The sequence below is a fragment of the Macaca thibetana genome, chromosome 17, assembly GCF_024542745.1.
Source record: "Macaca thibetana thibetana isolate TM-01 chromosome 17, ASM2454274v1, whole genome shotgun sequence".
NCBI lineage: Eukaryota > Metazoa > Chordata > Mammalia > Primates > Cercopithecidae > Macaca > Macaca thibetana.
Genome location: NC_065594.1, coordinates 7,483,689 through 7,502,745, shown reverse-complemented (window position 1 = coordinate 7,502,745; position 19,057 = coordinate 7,483,689). Strand labels below are relative to the sequence as shown.

Sequence of the window (19,057 nt, the reverse complement as noted above, 5' to 3'; positions counted from 1 at the left end):
GCCACATTTAAGGCACGAATTTCTGAAAAAGTAAAATCAGGCCTGAGGCTATATTTTCCAAAGGGGAAAAAATCCTCTTTTGTGACTTAAATGTATTTTTTTAAAATTTCCAATTGTAACATTCCCCAAAATAGTGGTATGTTCTCTAAACGAATGGCCAATTCCTTGATTTCTGGAGGAGAAAACAAGCCACTGCATTTTACTAATGTAGTACCTTCCTAGTTATAAGGGAACAAATGGCTACCAACAGAATGAAAAGTATGACAGGGCCAGCATGTCCCAGTTAAACCTAAGTCTTAGAAGTTGAGGGTCAAGATAAAAGCCATTGATATCGTAATAAAAGAGTCCAAAGTGGCTAGAGACATGCACTTCGGGATTACGTAGGATTACTAGGAGACACCAAAATTACATAAGGAAAATAATACACAATATGAATATTTTTAGAATGTTCCTGAGAAGCAGGTATTACCCAGTTTCTATTTCACATATAACCTACAATTACAGTAAATAACAGACCGATTTTAAAAATGAGTTTCTCTAACCTTATTATTTTGAAAGCCTATTTTTATTATTTTTGAGACCCTGTAAAGGGGAAAAAGGAGGGGGAGGTCCATCCTACCTTTCTTTTTTTTTTTTTTTTTTTTTTTTTTTTTTGAGACGGAGTCTCGCTCTGTCGCCCAGGCTGGAGTGCAGTGGTGCGATCAAGGACCTCCAAATATGTATGAATGGAAGTTATTAAAATTAACCTAACTATTAAGATTTACACACAGAACTGTAACTTCTACAGATTCAATAACCATGGATGCTGAAATCTACCCAACAATGAATTTGAATTAAGAACTGAAAAGGATGACCTAAAACCCTACTTGTTTCTTGATTTAGTATTCCTTGATTTGGTGGTTTAAGAGTTTGTTTTGTTCAACTGTGAGCACTTGAGATTAAAGATAAAATAATTTAAATGGCAGAAAAATAATTATGTAAGATTCAGGTACAACGGCACACACAAAAAATCTTTGATAATATAAATTAACTGTAGCTAGATCAGAGAATGATCGGATACATTTAAAGTACAAATCAGAAATTAAGACCTTACCTAGAATACTTTTTCATGATAAAAATCTTTAAAATAAGATGCAACAATAAAGATACATTCTTAAAACTTCTTTAATATTACTGGTTTAAAATATAAATCTTTTTTTAAAACTATAAAATCTATTAAAAATAGCATAGGTATATATTTTTAACATGTTACGAATAATTTTTTGAAAGATAAGGCTAAACAGGTAACTAAAACAAGTATCACATTAAAATGAAATACCTGTTCAAAAAAGAGACTATTTTTTTCAGGTTTAGGAGGCAAAGGTTTTATCTAGGATTAGAAGACATAAGGACTTGAGTTATATAAATTATTTGACTAACTTCAACAACAATAAGGAGTTTGGCATAAATAAGAAAAATAGAAATAAAAACATTAAAGTTTTACTATCCCTGCCCTATGTTTGAATAATCCTTTCCTAAAGACATAGATATAATATTAAATATTTGGTTTCTGTAAATATACAGATATGCAGTCATTTATATTCATAATTAAAACCCTAATTTACATTTATACTTTAAATAGTTCTAAGTGGACATTTTAAAAAATTAATGTTCATTCAATAGTCTTAGATTCTCATACACTCAAATTTACCCCACAATTTTCTTTTCTTTTTTTTTTTTTTGACATGGAGTCTCACTCTGTCGCCAGGCTGGAGTGCAGTGGCACAATCTTGGCTCACTGCAACCTCCACCTCCCAGGTTCAAGTGATTCTCCTGCCTCAGTCACCCTAGTAGCTGGGATTACAGGTGTGCGTCACCAAGCCTGGCTAATTTTTGTATTTTTGGTAGAGGCGGTGTTTCATCATGTTGGCCAAGCTGGTCTCAAACTCCTGGCCCCAAGTGATCTGCCCACCTCAGCCTCCCAAAGTGCTGAGATTACAGGCGTAAGCCACTGTGCCCGGCCTGCCCCCCAGTTTTCATGTCAAAAACAACCAAGTGCTTCTCATATAGGGAGTTCTCCAAAATGACATCATCCCCCAACTTTTGAAAATGATCCCTACCGCTACCATCTAGACCCACATATAATTAATCAAGAATCCTGACCGTTAACTTAAATGTTATTTTAATTATTTTTTTTTTGAGACAGAGTTTTACTCTGTCACCCAGGCTGGAGTGTAGTGGCATGATCTCGGCTCACTGCAACTTCTGCCCCCCAGGTTCAAGCGATTCTCCTGCCTCGGCCTCCAGAGTAGCTGGGATTACAGGCGCCCACCACAGCGCCGGGCTAATTTTTGTGTTTTTAGTGGAGACGGGGCTTCACCATGTTGGCTGGGCTGGTCTCGAACTCCTGGGCTCAAGAGATCCACCCACCTCGGCCTCCCAAAGTGCTAGGATTACAGGCGTGAGCCACCACACCTGGCCTAAACTTTTTCTTTTTTTAAATTAGATGGAAAGACAAGAAGTTTCTGTTGAATAATAACAGAACATAAGATATGTAACATTACATTGCATATATGGCTCAAAAAGGCCTATAAGAAAAAAATAGTTGTCATACAATGATGGGATGAATAACTCATACAATGATGGGATGAATAACTCAGAAACTACTAATATTCCTGAATACTGGTCAGGGTTATTTTAATCACATAGCAAACTCATAAAACCATTGGACAGCTCCTTAAAGAGCTCAGCTTGCTTTACCTGTCTTAAAGGCTTTGTAAATTGGTATCAGTAATCTTTCTATCCTCTGAATGAAAACCTAACCTGGTGACTTTTTCTTTTATTTAAGATATGATTGACATGTAATACGCTGTACATACTTAAAACTTTGGCAACTCCTGACACAGGTATACAACCTTGAAACCATTACCCAAATCAATATAATGACTATATACATCATACTAAAGTCCGCACAGGCCTCTTCTAAACCCCTCCCTCCTTTCCACCCCTCTCTGCTCTCTGTTCCCAAGTCTCCAGGAAACCACTGATGAGCTTTGTGTCACTATGAATTAGTCTGCATTTAAAATTTTTTCATATAAATGGGTCATACATATATATGTGTTTTTTACCTGGCTTGTTTTTTTCTCGCTGAACTTTGTTTTAATGGGTCTCAAAATTCTGTGACAGAATTTCAGTCAAGTTGTTTCCATTAAAATGTACTGATTTAAAAAACTAGTAACTTAACCACATGCAAAAAAAAAAAGAAAGAAAGAAAAGAAAAAAACAAAAATGAATTAGTTCACAAAACATTCTCCTTTCCTTCTGAAGGTTTTAAGATGCACTGTTATCTTTAACCAGTCTTTTACAATTAAACTTAAATGGCCAATTGAAACTAACAGTCCTGAGACCATTCTTCCACCACTGATTAAGACTAGAGTGGCAGGTATTAGGGATAATACTCATTTAGCCTTCTGAGATTTCTGGGCAAACCTGGTGACCTTGCCAGCTCCCACAGCCTTCTTGTCCACTGCTTTGATGACACCCACAGCAACTGTCTGTCTCACACCTCCAACAGCAAAACGACTCAGAGGAGGATGGTCTGAGAAGCTCTCAACACACATGGGTTTGCCAGGAACCATATCAACAATGGCAGCATCACCAGACTTCAAGAATTTAGGGCCTTCTTCCAACTTCTTACCAGAATGGCAATCAATCTTTACCTCCAGCTCAGTAAACCTGCATGCAACCTGAGCTGTGTGGCAATTCAGTACAAGGGCATAGCCAACACTGATTTAGCCTGGATGGTTCAGAATAATCGACTGAGCAGTAAGGTCAATTGCCTTCATTCGTGGGTCATTTTTGCTGTCAGCAGCAACACTGCCACAACAAACATCTTGGACTGACACATTCTTAACACTGAAGCCCATAATGTCTCCAAGAGGAGCTTCACTCAAAGCTCCATGGTGCATTTCAACAGACTTCAGTTGTAATGCTGACTGGAGCAAAGGTGACCACCACAATGGGTTTGAGAACACCAATCTCCACTTGGCCCATAGACACAGTACCAATACCACCAATTTTGTAGAAATCCTGGAGAGGCAGGCGCAAGGACTCGTCAGTTGGACAAGCTAGTGGAAGGATGCAGTCCAGACCCTCAAGCAGTATGGTTCCACTGGCACTGCCATCTTTACGGGTGACTTTCCATTTGAACCAAGGCATGTTAGCACTTGGCTCCAGCATGCTGTCACAATTCCAGCCAGCAACTGGCACAAATGCTACTATGTCAGGATTTTAGCCAATTTTCTTAATGTAAGTGCTGACTTCCTTAATGATTTCCTCATCTCTCTTCTGGCTTTAAGGTGGCTCAGTGGAATCCATTTTGTTAACACCAACAATTAGTTGTTTCACACCCAGTGTGTAAGCCAGAAGGGCATGGTCACCAGCCTCCCCATTCTTGGAGATACTAGCTTCAATTTCACCAACACCAGCAGCAATAATCAGTACAGCACAGTCAGCCTGAGATGTCCCAGGAATCACGTTTTTGATGAAGTCTCTGTGTCCGGGGGCATCAATGATAGAATTTGTTGGTCTCAAATTTCTACAGGGAGATATCAATAGTGAGATCACGTTCATGCTCAGCTTTCAGTTTATCCAAGACCCAGGAATACTTGAAGGAGCCCTTTCCCATCTCAGCAGCCTCCTTTTCCAATTTTTCAATGATTCTTTTGTTAATTCCACCACATTTGTAGATCAGATGGCCAGCAGTGGTGGACTTGCCTTGAATCTATGTGTCCAATGAAGACAATGTTGATAAAAGTCTCTTCCCATTTTGGCTTTTAGGGGTAGTTTTCACGACACCTGTGTTCTGGTGGCAAACCTGTTGCAAAAAAGCTGATTGGCTTCTTTCACTCAGCATAAAGATTCACCCATGTCACTGCATCTATCAATACTTCATTTGTATTGCTTACGAGTATTCAACATTATCAATATACTACAATTTGTTTATCCTTTCATCCATTAGATACTGAGATTGTTTCCAGGTTTTGGCTATTACAAACAAAGCTGCTGTGAAGATCTGTACACAAGCCTTTGTACACAAATACATGTTTCATTTGTATACAAATACACGTTTCGTTATTCTTGGTTAAAAACGTACCAGTGAATGATTTGGGCATGTAATACGTACGTATATGTAACATTTTTAAGTTAGTAAACTGTTTTCCAAAGTAGTTGTGATTTTTTATTTTTTTTTCTTTTGGAGACAGGTTATTGCTTTGTCACCCAGGCTGGAGTGCACTGGAAAGATCACTGCTCACTACAGCTGCTCAAGCGATCCTCCAGCCTAGTTGTATTATTTTATTATGTCCACCAGCACTGTATAAGAGATCAAGTTGCACTATGTCCTCAGGAATACATGCTTTGGTTGGTCTTTTTCATTTTAGACATTCTAATAGGTGTGTAGTGGTATCTCATTGTGGTTTTAATTAGCATTTCCCAAATAACTTATTTGTCATTTTATATCTTCTTTGAAGTGTTCACATTTTTTGACTACTTTTATTGAGTTTTGAAATTTTCTATTACGAAGTTGTGAGAATTCACCAAATAGTCTGGATTGAAGTCCTCCCCCAATCCCCGCCCCTTTTTTTTGCTTTTTTTCAAAAAAAAAAAAAATCTTTTGACACAGTGTAAAACTCATAAGAAATGTTACCTTTCACCTCGTTTCATGATAGGTAACATCTTACATAACCATAGTACGTTTTCAAAACCATAAACACTGGTGCAATAATTTTAGCTAAACTGACGACCTTGTTCGAATTTTACCAGTTTTTGAGTGCAAAAATGCACTCAATTTGACTGCATTTTTGCAGGATATTTTTCCAAGTACAGAATTCTAGGGTGACACTTTTTTTTCCTTCCTGTATTTTAAAGACACTGTTATACTGTCTACGATTTGTGTTACTTCCAGTGAGAAATCAGCTATCAGTACTGTCGTTTCTTAGCATCTGCAGGAGATTGGTTCCAGGACCCTCCTCCAGTCCCTCCACAGATACCAAAATCCACAGGTAATCAAGTTCCTCATATTAAATGCCTAATAGTTATATGTAGTCTATGCACATAGGTGTATACTCCTATATACCTTAAATCATCTCTAGATTACTTATACCTAATGAAATACAAATGCTATATGTTACATGGTATTTATTATTTGTATTATTTTTATTGTTGTATGATTTTTTTTTTTGGTGTTTAGGTTTTTTTTTTTTCCCGTCCATGATTGGTTGAATCCAAGAATGTAGAACCCATGGATATGGAAAGCCAATGGTATAGCTGTTCCGCAAAAATGGTTTTGTTTTTTGGCATGGCTGCTTCTTTGATGCACCTTGGTGTAATTTTCTTCATGTTTATTTTGCCTGTGATTCACTGGACACCTTGAGTCTGTGGGTTTACAGCTTCATCAAGTTTGGAAAATGTTGCCCAATATTTCTTAAAATACTTTTTCTCTACATCCCACCAGCCCCATCAGAACTCCAATTATTCAGATATTAGGTCACTTGATGTTATCCCATGGCTCACATTTTCTCTGCATGTGGTTTTTTGGGGCAGTTTCTATTGCTATGCCTTCAAGTTCACTAAACAGTTCTGCAAGTTCTACTGCCATTAATCCCATAAAACATATTTTTCATTTCAGACACTATAGCTTTAAACTTTCGAAGTCTGATTTGGATTTCTCATATGTGTAAATATGTTTCATTCCTGTACTAACATGTTTAATCTTTCCTCTAAGCTTCCTCAACATATGAAATAGTTATAATAATTATTGTTGATGTTCTTATATAACTATCTCTGAATCATTTCTGCATCAGTTTTGAATGATTATATTTTCTTTTCTTTATGGGTCTTACTTTCCTTCTTTGCCTGTTTGGTAACTTTTGATTACATGGTAAATAATGTGACTTTTATCTGCTGGGTGGTGGATATTTTTGTATTCCTGCAAACCTGGACCTTTGCTCTTCGTTGTAGTTAAACTGCTTAAAAATTAGTTTGATTCTTCCAGGTCTTGCTTTTAAGTTTTGTTAGGAGGAACCAGGGAAGAATTTATTCTAAGGCTAATTTGACCCCACTACTGAGGCAAATGCCTTCCAATTAGCCTTACTTGGTGCTTCGTGAGTTATGAAGTTTTCCATGTTGGCTGGTGAGAACAGGAACTACTCCGGGTCATGTACAGATCTGAGGATTGTTGACTGTGATCTTCTTGGCAACTTCTTTTTCCAGCTCTGGTAGCCTCTTCATTCACATCCTGAATTCACATCAGCTAAAGATTCAAGAGGGATCCCTTAGCAAATTGCCAGAGTTCTCTCTGTATGTGAGCTCTCTCCTCTTCAGTATGTTTTCTTGTACGCTATTGCCACCTTGGCCACTGTGGACTTCCAGTTTGGTCTCCTCAATTCAGACACATCAGCAGGCTCCACCTGATGTCCCCCTTTCTGTACAAGGTTGGGAAACTCTCCCAAGGTAGTAAGCTGGGTTAATCACAAGGTTCACCTCATTTGTTTTCCATCTCCCGGGGATCACTGTCCTTCACTGTCTGATATCTAATGTCTTGAAAACTGTTGTTACATATGTCTTGCTCAGCTTGTTAGCTACTTCTGAAGAGAGAGTAAGTCTAATCCCTGTTCTTTCACCTTGGCCAGAACTTAGTGGTAATGTTTTGAAAACATTAAGGAATTCTCCGACTTTGAGTTATCAATATATAAAATTTAGCTAACTGTTTTTGGTTAAACATCCAGTAGTAGAGAGGCAAGCTACAAGTACCATTTCAAATAACTTGTGAGCAATTCAGTCTACTTTCTTATAAAGTTGGTTTTTCAAGTTTTGTTGTGCTTTCCTTATAATCTCTTTCCTAAAAAGACAAATTATGTCACACGCACAGTACAACTAACTGTCCTTTTGATAATGCCCACCACATCTTTGAAGCAACAAGTCAGAGAGTCTATTTTACATAAATATTTCTCCAATACAATTATGTCTACCCATGCCACTGGGAGTGACTTGGCAATAGCAATGAGTAGTGAATTATTTGGAAAAGCAAAAGAGAGGGTACCAATAATGAGAGAGAAAGATAGGCCTGCAGAATTTTTTTTGCCTTGTTAAAGTGATCTAAAAAGACATAAAAAGATGAGACCCAGACAGGCACGGCTGCTCACACCTCTAATCCTACAACTTTGGGAGGCCAAGGCGGGAGGACTGCTCAAGGCCAAGAGTCTGAGACCAGCCTGGGCAACAAGAGACTCTCTCTCCACCAAAATAAATAAATAAATAAATAAATAAATAAATAAATAAATAAATAAATAAAATAAAATAAAATAAAATAAAATAAAATAAAATAAAATAAAATAAAATTTTTTTCATTAGCCAGGTGTGGTGGTATGCACCTGTGGTCCCAGCTATTCAGGAGAATTTCTTGAGCCCAGGACGTGAAGGCTGCAGTGAGCCATCTCTACACCACCACCCTCCAGCCTGCGTGACAGAGTAAGACCCTGTCTCAAAAAAAAATAAAGATGAGATTCGTGGACATAAAGAGCAGCCCAACTGAGACCTAATTTTACCAGTCTTCAGTGTTAATAAACAACACAGGATAAAGAGGAACAGAGGGAGATAGAAAGGAGAAGTCAGATGGTTAACAAGAATCCCCAAGTTCACATAATGTTTTTGTTGTTGTTGTTATTTAATGAATTGTTATTTCCACTTATTTCAAGCACATACAAATATGGCCAATTTAAAATTTATTATCAAAATATACTCAACTTCTGGGTTAGTAAGAAACTGACCTATTTAAAACCTGCGAAGTTTAATCTTAAAAAAAAAAAGTTAAAAGTGACACCTAAATACAATGACTATTGTAAAATTAGTCTAATAATATAGTTTATAAACTTTCTGAAGCAAACTAGGCCCTCTGATTTAAGCATCTCAATAAAGGAAATATAATTTTCTAAATCAGATAAAATTGGTGGAGACAGCAGAAGAAAGCTAATTACCAATATTTCCAAAAGATTCACATTAGTGTTCTTCTAAACAAAAGTTCTCCGATTTATAACTCGACAATCTTAAAAGGAAAGTAGCATGTGTATGTTGGAACCTGGCAAATGAAGATCAATTAGTAATAAGCTTTACATTATAATGAGATGAAAACAAAAATTTTTATGATCTCAGCATAAAGCAATTCTCTGTACCTAACAGCTTGAAACTATAGACACGTAAATTTCCAAAGACAGTTGTTAGCTCATCCTTTACAAAGTTTACCAGAAATGGATAATACTATAAACATTTCTAACAATCTCCCGGTGTACCTTTTATGAGAACAGTTTGATAATATTACCAAAATGAAAAATAAGACCATGCAGTGGCTCACACCTGTCAACCTACTACTTTAGGAGGCCAAGGGTGGAGGATCACTTGAGCTCAGGAGTTCAAGACCAGCCTGGGCAACACAGCAAGACCCCCATCTCTACTAAAAGTTAACAACATTTAGCCATGCATGATAGCACACATCTGTAGTCCCAGCTACTCTGGAGACTGAAACAGGATGACTTGAGCCCAGATCAAGGCTGTAGTGAGTTGTGATCATGCCACTACACTCCAGAGCGGTAAAAGGAGAAAGGAAAAAGGGAAGGAAAAGGGAAGGAGAAGAAGGGGAAAAGAAAAAGAAAGGCAGGCAGGCAGGAAGGAGAAAAAAGGGAGGAGAGGGGAGAATAAGCAAAGAATAAGCATGCCCCTAATCTAGCAAACCTACATCTAGGAATTAAAGCTAAGGAGAAAAATGACACATGTAGATAAGATTAAGGTTAGCACAGCAGTTTTTATTATAATATTTTTTAGAAAGAAATAAGTAAAATAGCTACCAGTAGGGATTTGGTCACGTGGACTGTGGAACATATCATAATGTATAACTATTAAAAACTGTGAGTTGATATATTTTTATTAAACATGAAAAGAGCCACCTATACTACTGATTCAGTAAAAATAAAAGATAAGCTAGAGAATAGCAATGAAACTAAATTGCTATTTATGTAAAATAGCTTCCTTATGCCTGAGAGGGAATAGGGGAATGCGTGTGCATGCAGGTGTGTAAAAACATGCTAAAGATGGTCACTAAAATGTATCAGACATGTTATCTGTGGGTGGTCACCTGGCTAAGGACATTTTTGCCTTCTTCTTTGTACTCATCTATAGTATGTGATTTTTTTCAGTAGTATATACAGTCAGCACTCCATATTCATGGGTTCTGAATCTGCAGATTCCACCAACCACAGATAAAAAATATTTGGGGTAAAAAAAACCAACAACAATTTAAAAAATACAAACAACACAGTACAGCAACTATTTACATAACATTTACATTGTAATAGCTATTCTGAAGAATGCACATAGGTTATATGCAAATATGCCTTAAGCACCCCAGTATTTTGGTATCTGCAGGTGGTGGGGAGGTTGTTGCTAGAACCAATCCCGCAGAGTACAGAAGACCACTGTATAATTTTTACAAAAAACTTCTAAGAAAGTTCAAGATTTCTAAATCATAAAATCACTTACACCATTCCCTTTTTCATTTGCGTATCAACGCTGAATGGAATTATCGTAAGAATTCACATGGATTATACAACATTTAAATTCAGACCAAAAAAGTCAATGCATGTAAAAAGGAAAACCTGTATCCAAAGAATAGAAGACATTTAAAAATAAAATCTGATGTGTGCATCTGCTACAAACTAGGTATCCCTAATCAGAAAATCTGAAATCCTAAATGCTCCAAAATCTGAAACTTTTTGAGCTCGAACATGATGCTCAAAGTAAATGTTCACTGCAGTATTTCAGGCCAGGTCTTCAGGTTTAAGATGCTTAACCAATAAATAGATCCAAATATACCACAAAAAAAAAAAAAAAAAATCGGAAACACTTATAGTCCCAAGTATTTTGGATAAGGGATACTGAACCTGTACTTAAAAGAATCTGAAGTTATTTACATGTCACAGTACTCCAATAACAGTAATCATTAATAATCACAGGGCATACCACCTAGTTTATTCTATCACGGTCCCTAAAAGGAGCAAAAATGTTTACTTAGGTCAGTGAATAAGTCGTACAGGAAAGTGAGACTATCACAACATTCCAAAGAGGCAAGAACTACTTTACACAGCTACGATTATTTCTATACTTATGCATATCTTCTATCCATAGCCATATAACAGTAAAACCTATTTGTCACATTCCACAGTAATTTGTAATACTTAGATGTATTCTTCCTAACAAAGAATCCTGCCATATTTAATCATAAAATTTAACATATATTAAGATTTTCAAATGTTTTCCACATTGATATTTTATTTCATGAAACTGTACCGAGGGAAAATTTATGAAAATACGTAAAGTATTACATTTCAGGAACATATTAGGCCAAATAATCATCCAACTAACCAATAATCCAGGTCCATCCATTCAATTATTTGAATACCTAATATATAAAAGCACTGTGCAAGGCACCGTGAGAAAGACAGACATAAAACATAGACACTGTGCTCTACGAGTTCACAGGCTGACATTTCACAGGGATACAATGTATCCTGAACCCAATTCCACACTCTCAAGCACTCTGAACATCCATGTATCAAAAGATAGATATTATCTACAATGTGCCATATCAGTATATGATATTAGCTTACGTGATGAGTTCTATAAATGAATAATTAGAATCTGGTAAGTGCTAGGACAAAGGGAGCAAACACCTAATGCTGTCTAATTAGGCCATAAGACCATATGCATGAATTGAATCTTAAAAGACAAGTCTAAGTCAAGACAGAAGGAAGGGTACATCAAGCAAGGTGAATGTTCAAAGAGAATAGTCATAGGAGAAGCAAGAAGAACATGGAACTCTTCGTGGTACCTGCATGGTGCTGCAAACAGTTCTGTAGGCATGCAGCAATAAACAGGAACAAGAGCAAGAAGCAGCTTGGATGCCTTCGTAAGGGATTTTGACCTTTTTTTCCCCCCAATGACAAGGATGAGAGGCAAAATCAGACAATCAGGTAGTTGCTTGAAAAAGACGACTAGAAGCAGGAAACCAGCTAACAGACCACAATATAATAATCCAAGCAAGAATTAAAGGGGTACCCTACATTATAACTCAGTTAAGAGTAAAAATAATTTCAAACCAGCAACAGATCTCAGTAGCTGAAGGATACAGCAGGTAAGGAAGTGAGGCGTCAAAAAGAGCTCACAAGTTAGACACTGAATGATATCAATAACCAAGATATACAGTGGCATATAGTTGTGAATAAGTGAGTGCCTACAGATGTGTGTGAATGAAAAACAGGTTTGAAGGAAAATATATGGTGTTCATTTTTTTTTTATTCATTTATTTTTATTTTTTACAGGAACCCACCCTGCCTCTGTGAGAGGGGGAGGAAGACAGGCTGAGTTTTAAGTCCTATGTCATGGAGATGAAGATGCTCAGAAGAAACCAGAAATATAATAGAATGAGCGCAGAGGACTAGGAGGGGGAAAAAGTATCCAGGAGTCAAATGTGACTAGGGAGGAGCTGAAGTATTGAAGACATGTGAGATTACAAAAGAGCACTATGAAGGGTAAAATAAAAAAGAGTCAATGACAGAGCTTGGGAGAGTTCCTGAGGGCAGGACAAAGGCCAAGAAGTCTTAAAACAAACAAACAAACAAAAAACCACTAATAACAATCTAAGAACTAAGAGAATAACAGTTTCAAAAAAAAGAGGAATCATCAACTGTCAATTGTAGCAGAGGGCGAGTAAGAAGAATGCCGTTAATTTTGCAAGTTAGGGGCTGGGCACGGTGGCTCATGCCTGTAATCCCAGTACTTTGGGTGGCTGAGGCAGGTGGATCACCTGAGGTCAGGAGTTCGAGACCAGCCTGGACAACATGGCAAAACCCTATCTCTACTAAATACACAAAATTAGCCGGGTGTGGTGGCACAGCCTGTAGTCCCAGCTACTCTACTCGGGAGACTGAGATAGGAGAATTGCTTGAACCTGGGAGGCAGACTACGCAGTAAGCCAAGATCGCACCACTGCACTCCAGCCTGAGTAATACATTGCGAAACTCCACTCAAAAAAAAAAAAAAAAAAAAAAAAAAAAAAAACCATTTCAATAGAATGGTGAAAAGGAAAGGGAAAATACTGGGAATTAAGTGATGAACAAAAGGTGAAAAAGTAGCCACCACAATAATAGAAACCATTTCCCAAATTGTATCCCAGAGTTTTCCAAATGTACTGACCAAAGAACTTTTCCTCATGTAGCATTCTTTGTTCTGGGGTTCATCAAGTGTCAGAAAAGATTTAAACATGGAATGTTTATAAGTTAAGAGTATGTAACCAACATAGAGAAATAGACTGTATTGAAAAAGAGACACATGAAAGAACAAGTTGCTGGAAAAAATAAAGATGGCTTTCAGCATATAACAAACACCATTTGTCTGACACAGGAGGAAAAATAAGAATATTAATGAAAATGTAGATAGGCAGAAAGTTGATACATCAGTCAATTCTTTCTTTTTTTTTTTTTTTTTTCTTTTTTAGAAACAGGGTTTTTTTTGTTTTCGTTTTTTAAGAGGGTCTTGCTCTGTTACCCAGACTGGAGTGCAACAATGCAATCACAGCTCACTGTAGCCCCAAATTCATAGGATTCTCTTGCCTCTGCCTCCTGAATAGCTGAGACTACAAGCACATGTCACCACACCCAGCTAATTATTATATTTTCTTTTGTAGAAACAGGGGTCTCACTATGTTGCCCAGGTTGGTCTCGAACTTCTGGGCTCAAGTGAATCCTCCCATCTCAGCCTCCCAGTGCTGGGATTACAAGAATGAGTTATCAAAGGCCAGGCACGGTGGCTCACTCCTGTAATGCCAGCACTTTGGGAGGCCAGGTGGGCAGATCACAAGGTCAGGAGATCGAGACCATACTGGCTAACATGGTGAAACCCCATCTGTACTAAAAATACAAAAACAAAATTAGCCGGGCGTGGTGTTGGGCGCCTATAGTCCCAGCTACTCGGAAGGCTGAGGCAGAAGAATGGCGTGGACCCAGGAGGTGGAGTTTGCAGTGAGCCGAGATCGCGCCACTGCACTCCAGCCTAGGTGACAGAGTGAGACTCCGTCTCAAAAAAAAAAAAAAAAAAAAAGAAAGAAAAAAAAAAAGAATAAGTTATCACACCCAGCCCATACTTAATTTTTTTTTTAATTTTTAAACTTTGTCACAGTAGACAGAACCACAATGAATTCCTAATGACCTTTATTCTCCCTTCTCTGAAGAACACAAAGTCATTACCCTAAAGTGATAGAGTAAGGGTTGAGTAGGTCTGAGAATATTAAAGATTTAGAGTATCAGCTAGAGAGAAGAGGAGGTCCAGGGTAAGATGGGTGTACAGAAAGTAATAACATTTATAGAAAGGCCACTGCAGCTGCACCATAGCTCTGTAACTCTTCAAAGTTCCCAGGCACCCTATGTAGATAGCTTGAAGCTTCACCTTTACAAAGTCCAATCCATTGAATCAAAAGCCTACATTATCCTATTTCCTGGGGCCTAAGAGGTTACAAATCACCTGAAGTAATACCAAAACCCAGTGAGTAAAGACGGAAGTAAATCTAGTGAGTTTCCAAACCACCCCCCGCCCCCGAGATCTTAAAAGAAGCAGTAACAAGCAACTAGAATTCACATGAGAATTTATAGGCCAAGAGATTTTAATGTGCGCATTCTTATAATTAAATACTTCTTACAAGAAATGCCATTTAATCACACAAGGGGAAAAAAGTAGCATCAAAAGAGATGCTGACAAGGAGAAAATGAAATCAAATGGATCCCCTAACACATCCACAGTCCAACAGTTCTTATTCAATTGTATCACTTCATGGAATAAGCTAAAACAACAGTAACATTATAATTTATGATTCGCAACCACACAATTTTTAAAAGTCTGAGACAAAATTAGCGTGATTTTATTTAACGTGTCACTTAACCTGCAATACTATGAGACATTTACAAAATCATACATTTCCCAGACCCTTTCTTTCAAGTTGAAATGTAAAATCACAGGAAAAAACACATTTTTTTTGAAGTTGTCCCTTCAAAAAAAAAGCATTTATTTTTCAAAACATTCAAGTGAGTTAGCATTTAAATGTGAGCCCTTAAAGGAGAGCAAGTGTCACTGCCCCATTCTACACATACCATGATTTAAGCACATACGAATATAACTGCAGGCTGCACTCTAAATAAACATAAACAAATACCAACTTTAGGAGATAACGTGAGAAGGTAAAACTGGACAATGGACATTTATTTAGTATCTATTATGTGCTTGGAAATTGGAATCCTCACAACAATTCTGTAGGACAGGTTATAAAATATTTCAACCCCAAGCATGGCATTTGAACTATGTGGTCATAGAACAAATAAAAAATCTTGAATTCACATACAGATTGGCCAGGTAAAGTGATGAGTAATCATCCAGTGATGGGTAAACATCCTAGGCAAAGACTAAAGGAAAGATCGAAGTGAATTTGCACTCAGGTGAAATGAAGTGTTTTTGATGTGGTGTCTCAGGTGATCTTCCATTCACCATCTGCTTGGCGTCTGGGCTGAGATGATGAAAAAAATATAAAACAGAGAAGCTGGTCAGGCGTGGTCGCTCACGCCTGTCATTCCAGCACTTTGGGAGGCTGAGGCGGGCAGATAAGGAGGTCAAGAGATCCAGAGATTGAGACCATCCTGGACAACATGGTGAAACCCCATCTCTATTAAAAATACAAAAATCATCTGGGCGTGGTGCCGTGAGCCTATAGTCTCAGCTACTCAGGAAGCTGAAGCAGGAGAATCACTTGAACCTGGAAGGCGGAGGATGCAGTGAGCCGAGATCACACCACTGCACTCCAGCCTGGCAACACAGCAAGACTCCGTCTCAAAAAAAAAAAAAAAAAAAAAAAAAAAAAACCACAAAGCAGAGATGCTTTCTCATTAAACAACACTGTCAAGAAGTAATTAAGTCTATCACAAGGCTTAAAAGATTGAAAAATAGCAAGAATACTTGGATAACGTTAAACTTTTTTTTTTTAAAGATGGAAGATCTCTAATATTCAAAATAAGTAATTATCCTATGTACGAAATCAGTTGTGTGACATTAAAACTAAGCAGTGGTAACATATGGTGGCTATGAGCTCCAAAAAGTCTATGATTAATTTTTTTAAATACAGAAAACCCAGACCCAGTGTGGTGGCTCACACCTGTAATCCCAGCACTTTGGGACGCTGAGGCGAGTGGGTCGCTTGAGTCCAGTAGTTCAAGACCAGCCTGGGCAATATGGCGAAACCCTGTCTCTACAAAAAATACAAAGAAAACCTGGCTGGGCACGATGGTACATACCTGTAGTCCCAGCTACTTGGGAAGCTAAAGTGGGAAAACTGCGTAAGCCCAGGAGGTAGAGGCTGCAGTGGGCCATGAGGACACCATTGCACTCCTGCCTGGGTAACAGAGTGAGGCCCTGTCTCAATAAATAAATAAATGATATAGAAAAGTCTTAAAATAAATTACCACAAAATTACACATATTACCCAATAAAAGAAAATTAAGGTCAGGCATGGCCGCTCACACCTGTAATCCCAGTACTTTAGGAGGCCAGAAGTTCAAGAACAGCCTGGACAACATGGTGAAACCCCATCCCTACCAAAAATAAATAAATAAATAAATAGCCAGGCATGGTGGCACACACCTGTGGTCCCAGCTACTCGGGAGGCTGAAGAGGGAGCATCGCTTGAGCCTGGGAGGCAGAGGTTGCAGTGAGCCAAGATTGCACCACTGCACTCCAGCCTGGGCAACAGAGCGAGACCCCGTCTGGGGGGAAAAAAAAGAAAGAAAGAAAGAAAGAAAATTAAACAGTAGCATTTAAAAACAATAAAATACTGGGTTGGTACAAAAGTATTTGTGGTTTTTGCATTAAAAGGAATGGCAAAACCGCAATTACTTTTTCACCAACCTAATACCTTCAGGATACAGAAATAAACACATGCTTAACCTCAAATATTTACAATCCAGTAGAAAAAGACAAACAGGCAAGCAAATTTAATACAAAACAGAATGAAATAACTGTTAAACACCAAATACACTGGGAATAGTAAAGTTAAACAAATTGTGTGTGTGTGTACATATATATATTCCATCCTGCCTGCTGTGTGGACAAGTAATCCCAGAGAAAGTAGTATTTGAGCCATCTCTTAAAGGAAAAAGAAGGAAGATTTGTTTTTCAGGCTCAGTTAACAATGGTTCAGAGAACTGACAATGTATTTTACATTTTATGTAATATAAAAGATCTCATATGGTTAGGATATAGTATATGTGGATGGATATGAAGAGACAGACCCAGATAGGTAGAAAAGATTAAATCCTAAAAAAATTGACAAAAATTATTCAGAAGCTGTTTATGTGTAAGGAATAAACAATCTCAGTATTTATTAAAAAGGAAAGAGGGGTAAGATACTGTAGACTTTTAAAAAGTAAGAATTAGAGGCAGATAATACAGCAGAAAAATCTCAAAATTTAGTACAGATCTTGGCTAGAATCGCAGCTCTACCACTAACTAGCATTAAGCTTTCCTAAGGCCCAATTCTGTTGTCAAATGGGGATAATATGTGATTACTGTTATAAAGACTTACTGTAACAAATGTATACAGTTCAACATATTCTATTTTAATTAATGATTTGTCAAAGCACAGCAGTTTCCTTCTTACAATATGTGTTAGATTTAAAAAGTAATCCAGGGGAGAAAAAAAAAGTAAGTGGTAGAATCAAAGAGATGATAGGGAAAGAATATTTAGTCTCAGAAACCAGGAAGATAATACCATAAACTGAAGAAGGAGTATAAGAGAAACATATGAGAAGCAGTAAATCTGGAAAACCAAAAATTAAACCATGTTTCTAGACTTTCCAGAGATGTAGGGAGAGTGGCATATTTACCCTATGCAAAGATATCAGAGGCACAAAAAATCTGGGCCTTGAACTCATAAGACAATTCTAAAAGTAACATTTCAGAATCAATGGCATATAAGAAAAAGCAAAGAACAAGTGAACCAAGAACAGGAGCTCACAAGGAGCCAGGGATGAAACAAAGAGTGAAAAGTCCAAAGAGAGGCAGTTGTGGCTGTTTATGCCTATAATCCCAGTACTTTGGGAGGCTGAGGTGGAAGGATCAGTTGAGGCCAGGAGTTTGAAATCAACCTAAGCAACATAGTGAGACCCCCCACCTCTTAAAACAATATATATATATATAATTATTATTATTATTATTATTTTGAGATGGAGTCTCACTCTGTTGCCCAGGCTGGAGTGCAGTGGCACAATCTCGGCTCACTGCAAGCTCCACCTCCCAGGTTCACGCCATTCTCCTGCCTCAGCCTCCCGAACAGCTGGGACTACAGGCACACTCCACCACGCCCAGCTAATTTTTTTGTATTAAAAAAAAATTTTTTTAATTAAAAAGTGCAAAGAGAAAGAAATGTCATGGCCAGTACAGTGGTTCACACCTGTAATCCCAACACTTTGGGGGGCCAAGGCAGGAGGATAGCTTGAGCCCAGGAGTTCGAGACCAGCCTGAGCAACATGGCAAGACCCCATCTTTACAAAAAGTAAAAAAAAAAAAAAAAATTAGCTGGGTGTGGTGATATGTGCCTGTAGTCCTAGCTACTGGGGAGACTGAGACAGGAGGATCGCTTGAGCACAGAAGGTCAAGACTATGAGGTAAGCCATGATCGCATCACTGCACTCCAGCCTGGGTGACAGAGAGAGACCCTGTCTCAAAAAGAAAAAGAAAAAAAAAAAAAAACAGAGAGAAAGAGTTTCATGATTTAAAAAAAAAAAAAGTAGCCAGCAATATTAAGTGCTCAATAAAACTGCTGGATTTGGCAATTATGGAGATCCCTGGAAAACTCTGAGAACAGTTTCAATAAAATTTTGGTAACACCAGTTTGCAGACATTTAAGGAGTAAATGGGTGGTAAGGAAATTTAGAGA

At 37.7% G+C, this 19,057-nt stretch overlaps 1 protein-coding gene and 1 pseudogene across 5 annotated transcripts in view; both read right to left on the bottom strand.

The window, feature by feature from the left end:
* PAN3 (poly(A) specific ribonuclease subunit PAN3) overlaps nucleotides 1-19,057 on the bottom strand; it is a 158,600-nt gene that overhangs the window by 76,956 nt on the left and 62,587 nt on the right. The window lies entirely within an intron of this gene.
* LOC126940746 (elongation factor 1-alpha 1-like) lies at nucleotides 2,160-5,601 on the bottom strand (annotated as a pseudogene). Its single transcript, XR_007720892.1, has one exon. The product of XR_007720892.1 is annotated as an elongation factor 1-alpha 1-like (transcript).